Genomic DNA, 8,231 nt, shown 5'->3' on the forward strand with positions numbered 1-8,231 from the left:
CATGTTCTAACTTATTTATATAGGTATTTACAAAAGTACCTAGTCCTCTAAAATTCTATACAGAGCGAAGGCAAAAATTACTACTACTACTGCTACTATTACTACTACTATTGGTCATTGATTTCTGGTAGCTGAAGAAAAACGGAAGTGTTGTGTGGAAGTAAAAGAAGTCTCTCTAGTCCATCAATGATGCTATTGTTGCTCGCCCGTCCGAAGGCTGAAAACTCAAAGAAGATCTCGCTGATTTGCATTTGCAGAACGGGAAAAAGTGAGGAGGTGAGAACCTAAGGTTCTCCAACTGGGTACTAAACGGAAAATCTAAAGGATCCGCAGCCTAAGTCTAAGTATTTGCAAAGTTATAACAGTGATTAACATACAAGCAAGCACAGTCACAAGTATACAATAGAATAATAGTAAGCAATCATAAGCAAAAAAATGCAGCAACCAAGTATAATGCATGTCTGATCCTATGCAGACCATAAGCTCATGCGTCAGTTGACTACCTGCAACCCGACGTTACCTAGGAACTAGTCTTAGATATGGTTTTTCCAACTGCGTACGTTCTGCATACATGTCTAATGGATAAAGTCACGTGCATTCTGGCAACTAGCAATTGTCACAGAGCTTGATGTCATAGCATGCTAACTGTTGGAGAAACAGGTTTTAACATAAAGTGGACATCCTCATATCTTATGATTCTGGTTTCATCGGAGTAGAAACTCCTTCTTCCTAGATAATCTCTTAGCAATGTTCTAATTCCGTCAGAGTAAACACTCTTCCTCCTCATATAATCTTTTAGCACCTTGGGCTACGTTTGTTTTTGAAGACAAAACACAGAGACATAGACAGTGGATATTTAAAAAGTGTTTGAGAGCAGAGACATAGACACTGAACACATTATTTTCGGCACAATTTTCTTTATTTTTGTGTCCACTCTTTTATGAAGACAATGATGGACACGAGATTTGAGAAGGTGGACACGAATTTTTTATGAATTTTTTTTGTCCATAGATAATTTTTTGTTATTCTACTATTACCCCTTCTTATTTTTTCTAATTTGAGACTCTTCTATGCATCGTTGTTTTCAGAAAGGTACTTTCTTCTCCCTACCCTTTCAATTATCCGCGTTCTTTTTTTTTCTCTTTTTTTTTCAAGTGCTCTCTTCTTCTTGCAGAATTTCTTACTTAAACTTGATAATTCCTTCCTTCTTATTGTCTATTCTCTTCTCTATGATATGCTGTAGGTTTACTCAATGGAAGCTTAATTCACTCTTCTACTTACGTTACTTTGTTTATTCTTAATTTTGTTACTTCAATGCCATTTTTATCTTATTGGTTCATAAACCAATTCTTCTTGTAATTTCCTATACTCCCACATACTATCATTCTCTATTAAATTAGTTTTTACTTGATGCAAAAAATTTAGAATCACAGGACTATTTTAGTCATTTCGCATAATATTTTAGTCTTGTTCGTGTCTATACATTGTATCCAAACACAATACATAAAGAATAATTTTTAGTGTCTCTATTTTATTGTCTCTATCTCAGTGTCATGTTCTGTCATGTCCACAAAAAAATGCAGCTCTAGGGTTTACAGTTTTTTTTTCGCGACACTTTTCAAATAAACTTTATCTCTAAGGAATTTCTCTGTCCTTCTTTTATAAAAATTTGTGTCTGGTCTCTTTACTTAAAATGTCTCAATCTTGTCACATTTAATAATTTTGATCCTAGTATCTTTATATAATTTTAAGTTTGTCTTTTGTACATAACTTCTTTTTTTTATGTTTTCTTTAGGCTTTTAGTGCGCTTTTACCACTAATGTTATAATTTTACCATTTTACTCTCGTATCTTTCCTAACATATCTGTTTATCCTTATTAAGTTAATTAATCATTTTTATATTTATTTTATGTCCAAAATTACCATTTTATCTCTAAGTGCTCTAATTTTTTCATTTAACCTTATTTAGCGTCAAAACTTTATGGAATTTATCCTAATATTTTTCTATGACCCAGTTATCTCTAATATTTTTAATAAATATCAATTTTACCCCTAAGGATCTAAAATACCATTTTATCTTTTATTAATTTATTTATTAGTTTTAGTTACTGTTTTTTACCATTTTACTCTAATTTTTACTACACTTTTTATTTAGACCCAAAACTTTATTTTAATTATAATTTTGACCCAAATAATTTTATATAATTATTATTTTATCCCTAATAATATTAATTTCAGAATTTTACAGTTTTTTTAATTAAATCACATTTTAATCCTCTTTTTATCCGAAAATGACCATAACACCCATTTTATTTTTACCTACTTATTCCATAAAATTAAAACAATTTTTTAATTTTTTTAACTTTTTTTAACCATAATTTTCGTGCTCTTAGTGGCAAACACTACAAGAAATTACCAGAATAGCGACTAATTTAGTGACCGATTCTGGTGGTTGTTAAAACCTTGGTCGCTAATTTAAAAATAGCGACCAACTTCGGTCGCTAACCTTTAGTGACTGATTTTAGCGACCGATTTTATATTAATGCTACCAAACTAGTATCAAACGATATTGGTCGCTAAATCGGTCGTTAAATGGCGACGACTTTTTTTGTCAGTAAATTGGTCGCTAAATAGCGACCAATTTTTCGGTCGCTAAATCAATCGCTGATAAAATCGGTTGCTAAATCGGTCGCTGAGGGCTAATCTAAAAGTCTATAATCGGTAGCTAAATCGGTCACTATTACTGATTTTCTAATTATAGATTTTTACTAATTTCACACATACCACTATTAAAACTTAATTTTTTTAAATAATTATATTTCAACAAAATATAAAAAGAGTCATAGATCAATTTTTCAATAAATATAAAAAATATTCATAATATCTATATCAAAATATAGAAATTAAAAGAAACAAAATTCATAAATACATCAAATTTGTGATCCACAATTCAAATGTACATTGATGATTTTATAGCCAATGATCCAAAATATATGCAAAAAATAAGCAAAGAAAAAAAATTTCATTATATAAACACCAATCTCCAAGAAAAGAGAGCCTAAAACAAATCCACCATCAGAACTAAGTAATCCTCCAACAGTTCCACCAATGATTCCACAAAATGCAAGGTTCATAAGTGTCCAAGCTATTAAGACCTCACATATGTAATCTAAGCACCTGTTGTGATTCTTTTCTTGTGATCTTGTACAACTTCACTCTTTCATACCAAACACCACAAATGTACTAAAAGACATATAAGAAACAGAATAGTTGGAATAGAATTACTAAAAGACATATAAGAAATAGAATTACTAAAATAGTAATTCATAAGTACTAACACTTGAAACATAATTCTTACATTTGATACAGTTATAATTGAATAGTTGGAATAGAATTATTAAAATGAACATGCTAATTATTAATCCTTTGTGATAGTAAAATATTTTATTTGGCAAAATGTAAAGCAAAATAACTATTAATTTTTGATGGCGTTTCAGGTTCTTTGAGTTCATCAACTGTTGTAATAAGATCATTAATTACAAAGTATTCTTCCATATTTACTGTTATTTTTTCTTTGTAATCTACTAAATTAGGTGATGGTGAGTTTTTCTTTTCGTTTGAAAGCCATATAATCTAAAGAAATAATAATAATAATCAATGTTACAAATAAACATTTACCCTCTTCTGCATGTAATCTATCTCTGCAAACAGCAGCTCGTTCTGATGTAGAACAAACATGAAGTAATTAATTAATTTGAAAGCAATAATATATATATACTCTTAGTTTCTAAAATAATAATAGAAAGATATATGTATATAAATACCTTCTTGGAACAATTTTGCTAATCCCTCTTTCCAATTTGGTCTCAAGGTTTTTGAGATCCTTGACAGCCATATTGCTCAAAGCCTCACCCAAGATTTGCCTGCATCATGCAATAACTGTTCAATTTTTCTGTGATTCAATTATTTAGTAATAATTGATTCATTGAACTTGCCTGTTGTGGTTCTGAAAGTTACTGATTTGCACTCGCAGTTTTGCAGATTCTTGCTGGTAATGCTGAAACAATATATATATGTAGTGAAGAAGCTATATATATATATGATGCTGATCAGATTAATAATGAATTAATAACTAATAACCTGAGCATTAATCTCAGAAGTGGATCCACCATTAGAAGAATCTAAACTGGCTTTCTTATACCTCTCAATAGATGCTTTGACTGATTGCAATAAGATTATTAGTTATAACTCTTGCATACTATAACACCTCCACAAAGATTGCATTAATTGCTAATTGATTGTGCTCATTTAGTTAGTTTTTTTGGCCGATTAAATACTTAAATCTAAAAGTTGTGTTCTAATATTTCATTAGAACAAAATAATTAGCTTTAGCAACCAAATGAAATCTAATAACACCGTAGCAAACTAATTTCATAACAATATAGTTCAATAAGAACATAACCATATCAAGCACTCAAATAATTGGAAGTCTTCCACCAAAATAACAATTGGACAGGTCAAGATACCTCAAGCTGGTGAGGTTACAAAAGAATTCAGGGATAGAGTATGAACTCAAGAATGAGTGGTAAAGTAGATTTTAACAATATAATATTTCAAAATTTTTAATGATATTAAATGTATAACAAAATTACTTTCTCTATAAAACCATTCTACTTTTACATTCCAAACTAAATTCACGTAGGAATGTAGAATTAGGGAAAATTTTCCTCTCTCGAAATAATCTAAGATTACATAAAGTATTGTACCATTATCACTTGATTTCCTTTTTAGAAAAAATTAAAAATAATTTTTTGTCTTTAACTGGAAAAATGATTGATTTTTTTTTTTAAATTGTTTCTAATGCTATTATCATTTTGTTCACATCCTTAACGTTTTTAAATTTTCAATAATGTTTTTCTATCCAAACTCGATTTTTTCCCAATATATAATACCCCTCTCCACATCATCTTCCCTAATCACTTGAAGACTTGAACCACTCTCTTCATTCTTCTCTCTTTTTTTTTTTTAATATCGAGACGGGACTAAAAATTCTAAAGGAGAATAAAACAAAAACGATTACTGTTTTTTTGTTTTTGGTCATGAATAACGATTACTTTCATATATGATATTTTTTCCTTTGGGTCAGAATGTTTGATATCTTTGTTTTTTAGGTGAACAGAATGTATGATAACTAAAGTAATGTGGACTAATATGGTCCCTTATATTATATATGCAATGAAAATTTAGGTCCAAAAATAATTGGGCTATCTTCAGGCCCAATTACCGTTTTTTTGCTAGCAAAACTTGTTAAAACATCATAACAATTACGGTAAAAAAAAATATCATAGCAGCAGGGTTAGTTGAGTTAAGCAAGTATCGGAGATTTAAATCCCACTTGCTGCATGAAGTAATAATTTATTGGCTAATAATAAATCTTTAAATGGAGTTTAGATCCGTGAAAAACAAAAAAAAAATATCATAACAATTTCACTAAAATAAATAATTGATTAATTATAAAAAAAATTGAAGTTTATGAGTCTTCAAAGTTTTAATTACTTTGATTAAAGTGAACATTGAAGCATATTTTAATTACGGAAAAGGTAAAGGTGAAATTCTAACATGAAAACTCTAATAAAAAGTAAAAATACTAACTTCAACAGACTATTCATCTATTATTATTAACCATGTGGTGAAATAAACAATAAATTTTAAAGTGCACTCTTTTAGAGAAAATACCCTTCTTGGTATGTATAATTATTTTGAAAAATAATGGGGTTTTTTATAAAACAAAAGTGACAAATTTATTTAACTAATTACACTTGATAGCATACATATATATGTTTAATTTACAATTAATATTATTTTGTAACGCTTTTAAGAGATATTTCTGAATGTACTAATATTAAGAGATAATAAAAAATTAGTCTAAATAGTTTAAAATAACTTTATTTAATATTCATTAATTATTACTAAAATAATTATGTAATTTTAAATATAATAAATATATAATTATAGATACTATTATTTTAACATTACCATTGTGAATATTAACCTTGTGTCTAAAATCTTTTGTTCTATGATATATTACATGAAGTTTAACATACATCAAGTTGGTGTTTGGTTTAATTAGTTTAAAATTTATTTTTTTTAAATCAAAATTTCAAGTTTATTTGAGCTATTATTCTTATGATAGATTAATAGATTAGTTAAATTCTAGTTAAATTGATTAAAATTTATTAAGAGACACTGAATGTAAATGGTTTGACAAAAATATTAGCGTGTATCGAACTAAAAGAGTGCCGTTTTGATTAAGATATCACCTCAGGAAAAGTATACAGCACTAAAAGAAAGAAAAAGTTCTTATTTTTACTTTTTGAAGGCAAATTGCCAATCTTATTGTGCCAAACACACAAGGATAGAAAGTGAAACGTTGAAGGTAAAAGCATTTTTTAGAATTAAAAAAAAATCTATCCGTCGTTATATATCTATTATTTATTATATATTATAAAAATTAAAATTTTATACTTAATAATAAAACTGACCTTACATGTTTTTATAAAAAAAAAATTAATTTTTTTAATTTCTTAAATTCAATCAATTATAATAAATTAATTATATCAATTAATTATTAAATATTTTGTAATTTTATTTTTGTTATTAAAATTAAAAAAAATTATTAATCAACTCATAATTTAAATTTAAATTTGAGTAAACGATTCAAAAATTTATTTTTAATTTTATCTCACTAACTAGAATTATTTTTAAAATAAAAAATTACTTTGCACATTATATTATAGCAAAATGTGGTTTTTTTTATGATAATTATTAGCAAAATCGTCAAAATCGTCCATGAAAGATACCTGATCTCCATTTTCGTTCCTGAAATATGAATTTAATCAAAATCATCCTTGAAAAATTTAAATCACGTTTGTCCATCCGTCTATTTTATCACTAACAACGTTAATTTTACTGACGTGACACGTTAGTTTTTTTTTGTCAAGGTTTAAACCATTAGAAAATTGGAGCCACAACCCAACGACCCGACCCGAAAATTACAAACTCTCCTTCTCCTCTACGTTTCTCAGCCTCCATGCCAGTTCCAACAGTTGCTGGCACCTCGTCTAGGGGTGGCAATGGGTAGGGTAGGGTTTGGAGCTAACCCTAACCCTACCCGCGGGTTGAGAATATCTCAACCCTAACCCTACCCGCTCTTAACCCGCGGATACCCAATCCTACCCGCGGGTTACAAAAAAAGATGCAACATTATTATATAACTTGATGATAATTTAAAATAGAACTGACTTTTATGTAAAAAAAAAAATTTATTAAATTATCAATTAATGATCTTTTTTTAATGACTAAGAATTTTTTGCATTTAGTGAGAGGTTTTTGGCTCAACATCCACTTAAAATATATTTTTATATAAGTATATAATATATGTACCCGTACCCTACCCTACCCACACGAGAACCCTACCCGCACCCTACATTACCCGTTGCGGATCGGGTTAGCAACCCTACCCAACCGGGTGGGGTCGGGTTGGGTACCCGCGGATAGGATACATGTTACCACTCCTTGAGTCCTCGTCGATGTCATTGTTCCCGCCGTCACCTACATCGACACCTTCGCATTAGCTCTCATCAGTATCTATTTCCATACCCCAACCCACCCAAATCCAAATTCTAAACTGACCATCTCTCTCTCTCTCTCTCTCTCTCTGAGTGTTCAAGTTGGGTCAGCATCCAAAATTGGAGCAATCTCTAGCCTAGCAGTAAAGGCAGAAGCAATAGAAACGTCATGATACTTACAAGCAATTTGGGGTTACAGAAAGTGCTTATTAAGTTAGATAACTTACCTCTAGTGCAGAATTTGAAATCGAAGAGCAGGGTTGGGGACATTGATCCAATATTTTTGGACATCTTACAGTTGGCGGGGGAGGATAATAGGTTTGGGTTCACTTGGACGCCAAAGGAAGAAAATAGATTGGTGCACGAAATTGCAGCCATGAAACTCAGTGGAGCGCTGGAGCAATCCTGGAGACGGTGCCCAGCGTGAAGCTTGAAGAACCACCATTGCGGGGTTGTGTTGTAGCGGGACGGGAATGGAGGCTTGAAGCTACTCAGATGGGTTGAGGAGGGATTTTCGGGGCGGGTACGGGTGGGTCGGAGTTCTGGGTAGTTAGGGTTCTATTTCTGTTTCTTGGGCTTAACAGTCTATGACCAAAAAGACAA

The sequence above is a fragment of the Arachis hypogaea genome, chromosome 2 (genome assembly GCF_003086295.3).
Source record: "Arachis hypogaea cultivar Tifrunner chromosome 2, arahy.Tifrunner.gnm2.J5K5, whole genome shotgun sequence".
NCBI lineage: Eukaryota > Viridiplantae > Streptophyta > Magnoliopsida > Fabales > Fabaceae > Arachis > Arachis hypogaea.